Consider the following 15,294-nt stretch of genomic DNA (forward strand, 5'->3'; position numbering starts at 1 on the left):
CAGCCTGAAATAATCCGGTGTGTGTGTGTGTGTGTGTCACTATTCGAGGAAATCCACATGTTCCCTGGGATACACGTGACTTTCCATAGCAGTCCCAATAGCACCCCATGGGAGATTTTCAGAGCACAAACCACGAAACCATAGCTCCTTCATCGGCTGCTTGGGTAAGGTCAGGCACTCAAGGCCACACAGGAGACATGGCTTCTTCTCACACTTCCCTGGCCTCATTGAGTCTTGCAACAGATCAGTTTGGTGTAGTGGTTAGGAGTGTGGACTCTAATCTGGGAGAACCGGGTTTGACTCCCCACGCCTCCGCAAGCAGCTGCTGGCGTGACCTTGGGTCAGTCACAAATTCTCTCAGGGCTGTTCTCTCAAGGGCAGTTCTTGAGAGAGCTCTCTCAGCCCCACCTACCTCCCAGGAGTCTGTTGTGGGGAGGGGAAGGGAAAGTGGATTGTAAGCCGCTCTGAGACTCTGAGTGAAGGGCGGGCTATAAATCCAATCTCTTCTTCTTCTCAAGTCTTCTGATCAAGCAGTGTGGGAAACTCCATTTCACTGTGTGACCTCATTCCATTGGTCTTCTAGCAGGCCCTTGGCCTTGAAGTTTGCTTTTAAAGGGAACGCACAGAGGGACCTGCACAGAATTACAGAAGGGACCAGCCATTCACCATCACCCCGTCTCCATCTCCATGTGTCTCCAAGTTCTCAGGAGCTTGTGCAGCCTAATTTTCCCTGCTTCACTTTTCTATTAAATAAGATTCTGTCGCTTTCAACATTTCACTGTTTCTGGAGCATGGTCAGTCCTTATTACTGCATTTCCCCCCTCCTCTGTACAAACAGTTGTATTGTACCACCTTTTAGGCTGGCAAAAGAAAGAGGAGAAGAGGCCCTTTTCAGTCACTAAACCAGGGCTATTTCTCAGGAGCCTGGTTTTACTACATTTGAGATCTGTAGCCCACCACCAGCTCTGGTTTTGGGAAATTCCTGGAGATTTGGGGGGTAGAGCCTATGAAGGGGAGGGTTAGTGAAGGGGAAGGACCTCAGAGCTGTATGGTGCCATAGACTCCACTTCCCAAAGCAGCCATTTTCTCCAGGAGAACTGATCTATGTAACCTGGAGACCAGGAGATCTGCAGCCACCACCTGGAGACTGCCGTGATGTGTTATGCCAAAAAAGTCTCCAAGGACTAGAAATTTCTTTTTCCAAAATTCAGTTTGCTGGAAGCAATTCAAACGCCATCAACACCAACGGACCATGCATATTATATGATCCAACATTGGCATCTCTTATGTTCTTATGTTCTTATGAGCATGGTCAGTCCTTATTACTGCATTTCCCCCCTCCTCTGTACAAACGGCTGTATTGTACCACCTTTTAGACTGGCAAAAGAGAGAGAAGAAGAGGCCCTTTTCAATCACTGAAAAGACTATTTCACGGACCGTGAGTCTAAGGGCGCTTACCCTGTCTTACCCGCCTCGCTAACAAAGGGAACTAACTAAGCAGGGACTCCACCCCATGAAATTAAACCAACTAACATAGATAAGCAGGGGGGAAGCAGACCAGTCAGTTGTAGAATGTGTGCAGTAAATATACCACAGTGAGACCTTGTGGGCAAAAGCCAGATGGGACAGTGAGGAATTAGAAGAGATGGAACAGAAAAGCCGGGAGGATTCCACCCAGTGTCACATTTCTTTACATACCCCCAAGTAGAGAGAGAGACACACACACACATCTTGTTTCACAGGAGCCTGGTTTTCTTACATTTGAGATCTGCAGCCCACCACCAGCTCTGGGTTGGGAAATTCCTGGAGATTTGGGGGGTAGAGCCCAGGCAGGGGAGGGTTAGTGAAGGGGAGGGACCTCGGAGCTGTATGATGCCATAGACTCCACTTCCCAAAGCAGCCATTTTCTCCAGGAGAACTGATCTATGTAACCTGGAGACCAGGAGATCTGCAGCCACCACCTGGAGACTGCCGTGATGTGTTATGCCAAAAAAGTCTCCAAGGACTAGAAATTTCTTTTTCCAAAATTCAGTTTGCTGGAAGCAATTCAAACGCCATCAACACCAATGGACCATGCATATTATATCTCGTTTCGTGTATAACTTTATCAAAAAATACCTATATAATATTAATCCATTTGGCAAACACTCTATTCATATCCCATAGTAACACTCATCAGAACCACGCTACCGACTTTGATAAAGTTATACACGAAACGAGGTATAATACGCATGGTCCGTTGGTGATGATGGCATTTGAATTGCTTCCAGTAAACTGAATATTGGGAAAAGAAATTTCTAGTCCTTGGAGACTTTTTTGGCATAATACATCACGGTTGTTTGCTTCTTCTCAACGTCAATCCCGTGGTCTCTCTCTCTGGTTTGCACTGCCTGGAGATGGGCAACTGTAGAGCAGCCACTTTCCTGTTGGAGGCAGGGATTGTGCTCATGATGGCCTCTACCTTGCGGGATAGCCATTCTTGCTTACCTTCAGTCCCCCCATTCCCGCAATCGGCGATATGGGGATAATAACACTGGTCGACCTTGCAGGGCTGGGGTGAGGATGACTAAAAGCGATGTGAGCGCATCCCTTTGAACCCTGGACATGTCGTACAAATGCCCAGTGGGGTGGTGATGTTGTGGCATACGCAGAGAACAACAGCACAGAAAAGAACATTTCCCCGCACAAATCGAACGGCGTCGCTCAAATCCTCATTTTGAACGTTCGAGCTCAAGCTGCGAAGGCCTTCGTTCTGAATTACGGAGCATTCATTCAGGGATCTCTAAATGAGCTCGGAGCACAAAGGCGGCTAACTAACGACCCAGGTGCTTTTTGAATATTTGCTCCCTTGCAAGCTCCCTGCCAATTAGTTTCCACTTCAGCTGTATGAAAACTGCGCTCTTAAAATGGGAGTAAGGGAAAAACAGCATCCCCGATCCATCATGGCCAAGAAAGCAACCATCTTGAGTGCTTCAACTTCTGATATGCCTCCAAGGGGGCTCTGGGCCTCTGCTGCTCGCGGTGGTTTTTATTAGGTATCCAGCAATCAAGAATGCCACCCCGCTTTGCACTTACACAACAACATGCAGTCATAAGAACATAAGAGATGCCAATGTTGGATCAGGCCAAAGGCCCATCCAGTCCAACACTCTGTATCACACAGTGGCCAGAAATACCAGGTGCCATCAGGAGGTCCACCAGTGGGGCCAGGACATTAGAAGCCCTCCCACTGTTGACCCCCCCCCAAGCACCAAGATGACAGAGCATCACTTGCCCCAGAGCCCCAAGCTATACCTTGTGGCTAATAGCCACTGATGGACCTCTGCTCCATATGCCTATCTAATTCCCTTTTGAAGCCGTCCGTGCTTGTAGCCGCCACCACCTCCTGTGGTGGCCAGCGGTATCTTGAAAGAAACAAGTCTTCCTGGCATTGCACAGCCATGCTTGAGCCGCCAGTGCCAATGAGGGGAGAAAGCAAAGGACGTCCAGATTGTCGTGGTGAAGATGTGCACTGTAACAGGTTAGGGGAGGGCCTGTAGCTGAGTTGAAGAGACCCTCCTTTGAATGCAGAAGGTCCCAGGTTCAATATCCGGCATCAGCAGTTAAAAAGGACTGGGTAATAAGTGATGTGAAAGACATCCTCTGCTACGGGACCATCTCCTTCATTATGTCCCTGGGAGAGCGTTACGCTCTGCAGATGACAACTTACTGGTGATCCCTAGTCCCAAAGAGGTCCAGCTCTCACTGACCAGGGCTGGGGCCTTTTCAGTCCTGGCCCCAACCTGGTGGAACTCTCTGTCTGAGTAGACAATGCTTCCCCTGATGGACTGATGGTCTGATTCAGCGATCCAGCTTCATATGTGTTACTATGCCCGGCTTGCATGGGCTGACATCACATGTCTTCAACATTCTACACTCCTGTGCCCCCGGGATGATGGGCTCCCCCGCCCCCCGGGTTAGAGTCTTGCAGCCCAGATGGGTGGATCCAGGGACTAGCCTAGCATGCAATGGAACAGCCGTCCCAACACTATCTGGATTGCAAATTTCCCCCCACAGACTCTGAAACACTGGAAACCAAGTTGCGAGTCTAGTCTTACAGGGTTGGGACCATGGTTCGGCAGCAGAACATTAGCTTTGCATGCAGGAGGTCCCATCTTCAGCCCTCAGCATCCCCAGTGAAAAGACTAAGTAGTACATGATACAAAAGACCTCCACCTAAGACCCTGGAGAGCAGCTGCTAGTCGAAGCAGACAAGACTGACCTTGATAGATGGAGGGTCTGACTTGGTAAACGGTGTGTACATGCCAGTATATGCATCTTGAGACTGTGTACTGGTTTTGCCAAGACACTGGTAGCTGCTGTTCACAGAATCATAGAGTTGGAAGGGACCTCCAGGGTTATCTAGTCCAACCCCCTGCACAATTCAGGAAATTCACACCTCCCCCTCCACACCCCCAGTGACCCCTGCTCCATGGCACAGGCTTGGCATCGTGAAGCATGGTATATAGATGGTTGCCTAGGCAATGCAGTGGGTTAGTGTCTGCATGTAGAAAGGGAATGGTTCAGCTTTATTCTGTTGGTTTTTTAAAAAACCCATTTTATTAGGATATAATAAACATAGTTAATTATAGGTCATAACTTTTATACTAATACATCCTACCCTCCTCCCTTCCCCCACCCCGCCCCGGCGCGGCTTCCCACAGTGCTCCAACCTCCTGCTCATTTCTTAGGTCTTCTTCATCACCTCCTTTTCTTTTTCATTACACATATCTATAGGTAACCTATCCCTCTCTATTTCAGTAATACATCTTAATCTATTTTTAATATCTGTTAACTTCAATAATTGTCAAAGCTAAATAAACCATCCCTTACATCCCAGTTCTTTTCCAAATAGCCTTTAAGATCTTTCCAGTCTGCAAAAAAAGTCCTCTGCTTCCAAGTTATTTAATTTCCTTGACAATTTGTCCATTTCAACCATAAAAAGTAGTTTCTTAATCCAATCTCCAACGTCCGGCACTTTATCTTGTTTCCAACATTGAGCGTACGTCATTCTGGCCGTTGTGATCATGTACCACATCAATGTCCTTTTTGCCACATTAACTTCTTGGTTCAGCTTTATTCTGAATGGGCATTTCCCCCTACATATGAACCACGGTTCCTAAGTGGCTGCATACACTTGCAAAGCACTGCCAACCTAGTTTAGAACAACTGATGAAACATTTGACTGGGTTGGGATTCTGGTGGGTGAAAAGACTCAGAAGCCAAATTGTACGGCTTCCCTGCTCGCAAGATTGGCACTCCAGTAAGTGAAAAGGGCAAGCCATGGAACAGTCACAGAAGGGGCAAAGTACTTCTTTTGTAGACTTTTTTTGGAGGTATGGGGTACTGGGGGGGGAATCGGGGCCTTTACTCAGAAGTCTCGTCAGAAGTAAAGTCTCATTTTCTAGGAGGAGGAGGAGGAGGAGATTGGATTTATATCCTGTCCTTCACTCAAGAGTCTCAGAGCGGCTCACAAACTCCCTTACTCTTCCCAAAACAGGCACCCTGTGAGGTGGGTGGGGCTGAGAGAGCTCTTTCCAGAACTGCTCTTGAGAGAACATATCTGAAAGAACTATGGCTTGCTTAAGGCCATCCAGCAGCTGCAAGTGGAGGAGTGGGGAATCAAACCCGGTTCTCCCAGATTAGAATCCACACACTTAACCACTACACCAAACTGGCTTAATGGCTTACTCTTAGGAAAGTGTTCTTTGGGCTTCAGCCACAGTTCCCAGGCAGTAGTACAAGAAAGTGCATGTGCAAAGTGTTTGTGAAACCATTTAGAAACATCAACAGCAAGTGAGTTTTTTCTGAGCATTCAAAGATGCCTCCCAGTTTGTGATCACATTATATGTTGTGTAGACGAGTAATTGTCTATCACTGTGTTATGTACTAAGATGGCCGCAGCGGCGCTAGCCAGGCCACGCGGTCAAGCAGAACTTCAGTCCCTAAAACAATAGCCACCGCAGATCCTAGTGCGCACCAATAAGGTCGCCCGGATCCTGATACAGACCTATTATAAACTGGGTCTTGTAAATACAGCCTATCACGGGAATTGGGGTATGTTGAGTGTGAGTGTGGACATGCATATAAGCCGGCCTCGGACTGGCTAGTTTATCCTTAGTTCTGATGTAAGCTGATTTCACTATGCTACGCCTGGAACTCCACTACATTATACACTAATTTAAGTCTCTATATTCCATAACAGGGTCCCCAACCTTTTTGAACTTATGGCCACCTTTGAAATTCTGTGACGGAATAGTGGCCTCAACCACAAAATGTTTGCCATGAGAATTGGTACCAACCACAAAATGGCTGCCATGGGAGGTAATGCTAATGTCTGACAATGAGGTTCAGCATAACTCGAATAGTAACTGTGACGTCCTCCTTATTGGGGAGGACTAGTTTCCCTTTAAAAGTTCTCTTTATTTTCTCTTACTGGGTAGATTCTGCTGCCACCAGGAAATTTTAAGGATTTCCAAACCTTTATGCTTTTACTTTTGCTCTTGCTAGTTTGGTAGACCGAGTTTAAGGCTTATGAGGAACTATGTGGTCCTGGGAAGTATTTCATTCAGAGCTGGTATAAACTTGGATAAAAGAGGATTTATTGAAATAAATACTAAATAAGAAGGTGATACAATGTAACTAGAAATGTGTAAATGATGTATACTTGCTTTGGTATCACACACAATCTTCTCCCTCACTGACAGGGATCTTTTCATGTAACTTGATAACACTTGTTTATCTCAATGCCATATATGTTCACTGTTTCACTCCAGTTTGCTATGACACTCAGACTTTCCTTTAACTTTTCTTCACTTAAACTTTACTTTACTTTTTCCTATACACTCAGCTTTCAGCTCTCTTTCTCACTGAACAACTGCAGCTGTCAGCTTCTAACTGCTTCCACACAGAACTGCCTGTGTACATCAACTGTCAACTTGTAACTGAAACTACTGACTGACTCACATACTCATCCACCCAGATTCACTTCCAAAACCCTTCCCCCTCTCTGTCAACCACCAATCATACCACACTTGTCTCTCTCAACCACTCTAGTCTATCTACCAGAGCCATGCAACCAAACTTTTAAAGAGACACACACACACAAAAACAAGGACTCATTACAGTAACGCTTCAACATTTCAGGCAGGATTCCTGTTTAACAGGATGCCTTTTAAAAGGAACATACTGTTTAAATATATTTTCTTTCTGACACGCTGCTGACCCTCAGTCATGTAGGATAGAGTCTTGTTCTGTGGTGGCAGCTGCCGCCGAAGCAATGCTTTTTAAAGATATGTAGAGCCCTGCTGGGCAAAGCTCCACCCACTTTCTAAAAACACTTGGCGAGCATAAGGAAAGGTGTCAGCCAGAGGCGTTGCCAGGTCCTACCTGGCTGCCGGCAGGGGGACTCCTGATCCTTCCTGGAGTTCTTCTGGCACTGTGGAAGTGACATCATAGTGTTTCTGACATTGGGGGTGACACTCTAGGTTTCGGGCAGAACTCTATGGTTTTTGGGGGCCTCAAAACCATAGTTTTGCCCAAAACCTAGAGCACTGCCCCAGACATAGGAAATGTGGTGACGACATCACGCCTGCAGCGGCAGGAGGGGGCTTCTTGGGGGTGGGGCTTTCCCCACTGGCCAGCTGGGCCGCAGCGGATTGGGGCCCTGAAACTGGGGGAATCCCCTGGCCCCACCGGGGGAATGGCAACTCTAGTCAGCGGGTTCCATGGCGTTCACAGGCAGCACATTGAGGACTCGGATAATGAAGCTGAAGCTGAAATACTTTGGCCACCAAATGAGAAGGGAGCACTCACTGGAGAAGACCCTGATGCTGGGAAAGATGGAAGGTCAAAGAAGACGGGGACAGCAAAGGATGAGATGGTTAGACAGTGTCATAGATGCAACGAACATGAAATTGAGCAAACTTCAGAGGACGGCGGATGATAGGAAGGCCTGGCGGGATCTGGTCCATGGGGCCGCGGCGAGGCGGACTCGCCTGGGCGACCAAACAACAACAACAAATTACAACATTGCCAATGAAGCAGTAACTCTTTTTTTGGGGAAAAAAGTTTTTATTATTTTGAATCCATGGAAGTAGTAAGGGTGTACAGCTCCAATAACCACAACATGAGGCAACTTATATTCTGTTCAAATAGCCCTTCTGCTCAATTATGAATTAACACTTCACTCCGACACTTGAAAGCTGTAGTACAGTTTAGAGGAAGGAAAACAGTCCTGCGAATGCCCTTATTGAGGTAGGCAAGTCATACTGTCCCTGGCTGAATAATTGAGAAGACTGAAGTGGAGGCATTATGCAGCTTATTCAAGGCTAGAGCACAACCTGTGTCAAAGGCAGTAAATGAGAAATCACAAGTCTTTGCACTGAGAGAAGCACTGAGTGAAAATCAGTTGCAAGATATTATTCTAAGGCAGGATTCTCCAGCTCTGTTGAAACCGAGGGCACTTGAGGTATTCCGAAAACAGACAGTCGGCATCACTACAAGATGGCGTCCATGAGGGGCTGTGGGCGACGGTTGCCGGGCAGCGTCTGGCTGCTGGCAACTGGTAGAAGGGCTGCAGGTGGGATATGGGGGGCACAACACTATCTGTGGTAAAACAAAACAAAACAAAACAAAGCAAACAACAACAAAAAAACCCAGAAGTGATATAAGTAGCTCTAGGAATTGCAGGAAACTCTAAACTACTCAATGACACTTTCAGGTTTTTTATTTTTACCAGAAGTGAAGCAATGCCACAGCCAACTTTATGGGGAGGGGTTATTTTTCTCCCACTGCTGCTCAGAACAGGCAACAGGGGAAGGGGGTCCCCTCACCAGGGCCTCAGAAGCCCTGTCTGGAGACTGACAATGGGCACAAGAACACAAAATGTCCTCCTTCTATGAGGGACGCAGCTGTTTCCGGATGGACGCACCCTGCAGACCTTAAGACAGAGGTGTCAAACTCATTTGTTACAAGCGCCAGGTCTGACATAAATGTCACCTTGTCGGGCCATGTGTGCCATAAAACATAATGACAGGCACTGGAGATAGCAACTGTATAAAGGACAGCAGCTGGTAAGCCCCTCACTTCAAGGCCCCCTGAGGTGGGAGGGGGGTGCAGAGGAAAACCCGGAGAGGCAGCAGTGCAGCGCTGGGCAGATGCTCCGACGATACTTGACTGCTGAAGACAAGGTGGTTCTGCCATGCTGAAGCCACAATGGAGTGGCTCTGCCCACTCCCCCCCTGTCACGGCAGGACCAGGGGGCGTGACACAAGCAAGCAAAAGTCCAGGAACAGTCCGAGGTCAAGCCGGGCAAATCAGGTAGCAAGGTTCAAGCAGGTTTAAATCACAGTCCAAAAGCAGGGTCAGACATACCAAAGTTTCAAGTCCATAAATCACAACAATACCAGAGGAGTCAGAGATGAACGCAGGGTCAACAAAGCCAAAGGTCAAAAGCCGAGGATCAAGCCGAGAAGAATTCCACAAGGTCTGGAGCAGAGATGCAAGGATTCAGGTCCTGAACAAACGACGTTTGCCAGCACAAATGACTGCTGGCAACAGACTTGCATATATACAGTGCTAGCTAATCAACTCATTAGCTAGCCAGGAGTGAGGACAGGATCCTGTCAGTAATCAGGGCTAAGAGATCTTCTGGCACGCATGCGTGCATTCTGCCTTCGCTCTCTCAGCTGTTGTCTTCTTACATTCCTGAGCCTGGTTACAGGTGGAGGCGAGTCTGATGATGAATTACTGGGCTGCAGCAGAGACTGATCCCTTGCAGGTGTTCCCTGGGAGGCTCTATCCTCCTCACCACTTAGATAGCTTTCAGCTACAGGATCCAGTCTTTGCCTTTCTGCTGCAGTACTGTCCTCAGGAGCCTGTTCAGGGTCCTCAGGAGCCTGTTCAGGGGCATCAGCAAAGGCAGGCATGACATCAGCAGGGGCAGGCATGACACACACACCCGTACTCCCTCCTTTGTACCAGTTGCTTGTGGGCCATGTAAGAGTCCTGGACAGGCCGGTTCCAACCCCCAGACCTCATGTTTGACGCCCCTGCCTTAAAATGATGCCTCCCAGGGCCTTCCAAACACCTCCTGCTCCAATGAGAGAAAGGGAAAACATAGTCGGAATCCCTGCACTAAGACTTCAGGCCAAAACACATCTATGTGAGAATTATTTTAACTGAAATCAGCAGAACTTCAGTTCCAAGTCAGCCTGGATATGGTCAGGCCTCATGGAAGCAGGCAGATCTTAGGGCTCGTCTTCTTCTAAGAGAAGCCAAGGAGATTTCTGAAGGTGAAACAATTCTAATTCCTGCATATGTACGGAAACAAAGAACATACCAAGAGGCAGCCCTGAGGGGTTTGGAAGACTGGGTGAAAGTCCGGTTCCTCACCTTGTTACCAGCCATCTACATTCCTGTATCCAGTGCAAAAAGGTGCCTTACCTCTGATCTGCAATGACAGTTTTATGTCTACTTTTTACTGTGATAAGCACGTGCGCAGGCTGTGCCACATCATGAGGTGTGCATCTTTGAAATGCTCTTCTATATAAAAAAATAAAAATAAAATAAATCCATGCAAGGCAGAAAACTAACATGTTGGGGTGAAGGCGGAGCTAGAATTTTGGTCGCTAACATGCTAGATTTCTATGTGGAGGGGATTTTTTGTGCAAACGTTCATTCGTTGGTGGACTGATGTATATAAGTCTTGTACAGAAGCCATGCACGTTCTCTTCTGAGAAACCGAGTGTCTGGCGAAGCAGTTTGTTTGTATATTCTGTGAATAAAACCCTTGTACATAGTGTACCACTGGACTGTGCAGTGTGGTTACTATAAGGGACAGAGCAGCAAGAACTGCAGCAAAGAGCTGGTAAGGCTGGGAGGCTGGAAAGTCCATAAGGGTGCTGACTAGCCTAACGGCAGGCCTTGGACCGCTACACTCATGCTCCCGCAACAGACCCCCCCATTGGCAGACTGAATTGGTACTGCCTGGACACACGGTTAAAAACCTGGCCTTAATGACACTCTGAGTTAAGATGCTACCACACAAATAAATTAAAAGCCATCTGAGATCTCAGCGGGTTGCTCTATGCGCTCTTAGGTCACACACCCACGCACTTCTTTTTGGACGGAGCTATACAAAATACACTGGGGGGAAAGTCTCTGTGTCTTTGTAGTCATAAGGATCCATTCCTAAAGCCACTATTCACATTCTTGGCAGAGTACAAATGTTTTTCAGTGCTGGCGAAGTGAAAAACAGCCATTAGGGATGCTTCTGAAATTGTGTTCATCTAAATTGCTCCCCAGATCTCAGCCTCTTGGATTACCTACTCTTGACTCTGAAGTGACAGCAATCCTGATTCTGTGAATTTAGGCAGATCATGAGAGGGAGAGCAGGAAGGGTTGCCTCAGTGCTTAGTTCTCGTGGCCCTTTCTCACACGCCCAGGGAAATGCTGATTGCCACTTTGGGGTCAGGAAGCCATTTTTCTCCAGGCCAGTTTGGCCAGGGATCCTGGAGGGTTTTTTTGCCATCTTCTGGGCATGAAACAGGGGTCACTGGAGGTATGGGGACTAGATGACCCTGGAGGTCCCTTCCAACTCTATGATTCTAAATGAAATTAAGTGACAGGAATCCTCCATTGTTCACATTAGCGAAACGCTGCACTCAAAAGAATCTGGATGAAATCACACATCCTGTCGCACCAAATTTGCTTTACTGCAATGTTTTATCGATACATACATGTACTCAGGCAATGCAGAGTGGGGAGGGGAAACAGAAATGAATGGACTGAATGGAAAACTATGGCACGTGAGATAAAATAACACTTCACCCGATTATGGGGTGTAAGAATGTTTTACTTTGCTTTGTGAATGTAGGTGTCATGACTCCCATCCTGGGCCCCATGATTTTCCTCTTCATATTTCACTGCCACAGGAGGTGGTGGTGGCTACAAGCATGGACAGCTTCAAGAGGGAACTGGATAAACATATGGAGCAGAGGTCCATCAGTGGCTATCAGCCACAAGGTATAGATAGGAACTCATAGGTTGGGGCAGGTGATGCTCTGTATTCTTGGTGCTTGGGGAGGGCTTCTAGTGTCCTGGCCCCACTGCTGGACCTCCTGATGTCACCTGGTATTTTTGGCCACTGTGTGACAGAGTGTTGGACTAGATGGGCCATTGGCCTGATCCAACATTGGCTTCTCTTATGTTCTTAAGGAGCCTCTAAAGATCGGGCCCTCGTGGCATTTTTTAAACGCCCACGCGCAGCTCTAAAATGGCGACATCATCCCCAGGAACACCATGATGTCTAGCTGTGCCCTAAGTAGGCTCCAAGACCGGGCTATCCCTTCAGGTAGCATCTCTAGTTAGAGGGGGACCAGGACAGTGAATTACAAAGTCCCAGAGACAGGGACAGCAGTTCTCCCCTGAAAGGAATCACCTGATTGGCTTAGCACCAGCCAGAAAGGGATTGGAACACCTATCCGAGCAAGGGGGTGTGGCTACAGCAAAACTGATAAAACCCTGAGGAAAAAGGTACTATTGCCTTTTCTAGGAGCAGGTGAGGGAAGAGGAGTGCCTTGCAGGGACCCATCTCAGGCCTACATGGCTCAGAGTCGATGAAGAACTGTAAACCTTTAAGCTAGGGAACCAATCTGCCAAGCCGCTTACTGTGCTCTTTTACTTGGCTTTACCTTCTCCAGTATGTCTGGCATCCTTCCTCAGTCCCCCTTTCCCGGGCAGGTAGCTATAGATGACGTCCAAAGTGCACTTTTTAAATGTAACAGATTAGATTTTCCCCTCATATCACTCAGGTGCAAAAGAACTGGGTTACGTGTCTATGCCGGCTGTCAGTTTGAGGCAGGCAGAATGTTCAAGCTTGACTTGGGGGTGCTTTTGTGTGAAAACAAGAGGCGGGAATGGGCCTAGTGGATCCTCCCAAAGATCTTCAAGCAACAGACATGGTGACAGCTACCACTTGGGGTTACTGCGTCAGGGCAGGCAATAGCCAAACATAGTCTGGGATGCTGTGGAAGCAGAGGCCTCTATCTCGGCCTTCCCCACTGAACCATCATGAGAACTGGGTTTACACTCTGTGAATGCTCAGAGGTTAAGCTCCAGAGCAGCCCTGACTCCTCAGAAGGGTCCGTTCTCTCCCCTCCCCTCCCCTTCTCAATTCCCAGCTGCAGAGTTTGGGACAATAAAGCCATTTGTACGATTTTGAAAGTGGTAATGGGGTGGGACGAAAGAGCCTTTAACTTACGTACGCAATGGGGCGTCTTTCAGCCTCAAGGCGATGAAATGGTTCCAGCTTTTTCCTTTTCCTCCCTGGTGAATTTTCAGGGGGGAATGGTTTTGAGGCCAGGGAGAAACTCTCCCTTTTGCAGAACTGAGGAGCCGTTCTGCAAGAGGCGGCCATTACTAAAGAGGACAGACATACTTTAGAGAGCGGACATGCTAGAGACACAGAGACACGGAAAGACTCCAACTCTGAAGGAGACACACAGAGACGCCTGGTCTGAAGAGCAGCGAGTAGCCAGACAGAGGAGGTGAACCAAAGAATATCAGAGACTGAACAACAAACCTTAAGATATTTCTGCCTGTCTGTTCAACATCACAGAGGTAAGTTGTAGACCTAGGGAAAGAGGATGTGTTTATTATTATTTCATTTTCTCTGTGCTCGGACGGTTGTAGTCTTTTGCTGTACCACTTATGCTTTTAATTACTGTTATCCATGGATTGCTTTTTCCCCTCAGACGAAACGTTCTTTTTTTCTAAAAGTGGAGACACTTGGGTCTTGCAACCACGGAAAAAAGGCTAGCGCTTTGGCTCACACTTATCAAAGTACGGAAGAGAGGCCTAGTTGGGAAGATCTCTAACAAGTGAGATTTCCAAAGGTTTCCCGTTCCCCCTTGGTGGCTGAATGCAAGGAGGGGACCAGTGTTCCCCCTAAGTTGAGTGAGTGTGAGCTAGCTCACAGTTTTTTAGCCTCCGGCTCACACATTTTTGCCTTAGCTCAGGAAAGATGGCTCCAAAGCAAACTAATTTATGCAGCAGCCAAATCACTCGCTCACCACTTTCATGCCAGTGGCTCACAGAGTAGAAGTTTTGGTCACAAGACTCCACAGCTTAGAGGGAACACTCTGAATCTGAGGAGAGTCTAACTGAAGGCCATCAGGATGCAATTCTGTTAGTGGCCTGCTGGTGGCAGTGGAGATCAAACTCTAGTTGTGAAAGGGAAGGAATGGGATAAAGCTGGAAAAGTGAACTCCTCATTGGGGTCTAGTAGCTTGAGACTTGGGCTGTCTGAGTCCATTCCTCATTTTCTACGATAAAAACAAGAGCTCGAGCTTTTTTTTTTTTTTTTAACACACACGCAGCGGGCTCCAACGGCAGAAGTGAGCAGTTACTCCCGAAAGCTCATCTCCTGCCACAGATTCTGTTAAATCTTTAAGGTGCTCCTGGACTCTTGCTCTTTTCTACTGCTGCAGACAGACTAGAACACCTACCCATCTCGATCTATCTCCAAGGCCAGGATTTTATAAATTTTCCTAGTTAAACCAGAATTGAGGAGGGACATGCAGCACAACGCTAAATTCCAGAACAATGAAGGAACGGGCCAGAGGAAATCTTAACACACACACACCCTTCCCGGTAGCAGTTCAGAGCTTACAAAAGAAGATGCTTACGAGATGTTTTCTATCCCAATTTCTTCCCCTGATTTGGGATTCAGAGTATGTGATCTCCCATGCGTCTACTTTTAAAAATTTCTGATTAACTTTGTCCAGAACTGCTGATCTGCAACATCTCTCTCCCGTCCTTTGCAGACTGACAGTGGGCATAAGAACACAAATGTTTAGATTGAAAGACTGTACCGACAAGGAATCTTCATGCAATTACACAATTGTCTCAAGAATCCTTTGTGCGCAGTGTTTTTTTTTTGGTGTGTGTGTGTTTTAAACTGTCCCAGTTCGACTGGAAGGCAGGCAGTCTAGGCTGTGAACAATCAGTGCTTGGATCAGTAACGTAAGGAACTAGGGACAATCTGGTCATCTTTAAGGCAAGCCTGCTAGTTCTTAAGAGAATTGTCTGACCCTTTAATGACACGACCAGAATTTACATTTCCTGTAAGTGTGCTGCAGTGCAAAAGATATATATATATTCCACCACCCCCTTGTAAAAAAAAAAAATCCCCAGGAAAAATATTGAAATTAAGTCCACTGCATAACCTGCCTCTGAATTTGCCAGGAACAA

Source organism: Gekko japonicus, unplaced genomic scaffold (genome assembly GCF_001447785.1).
Source record: "Gekko japonicus isolate JY-2015 unplaced genomic scaffold, Gekko_japonicus_V1.1 scaffold1112, whole genome shotgun sequence".
Classification (NCBI taxonomy): domain Eukaryota; kingdom Metazoa; phylum Chordata; class Lepidosauria; order Squamata; family Gekkonidae; genus Gekko; species Gekko japonicus.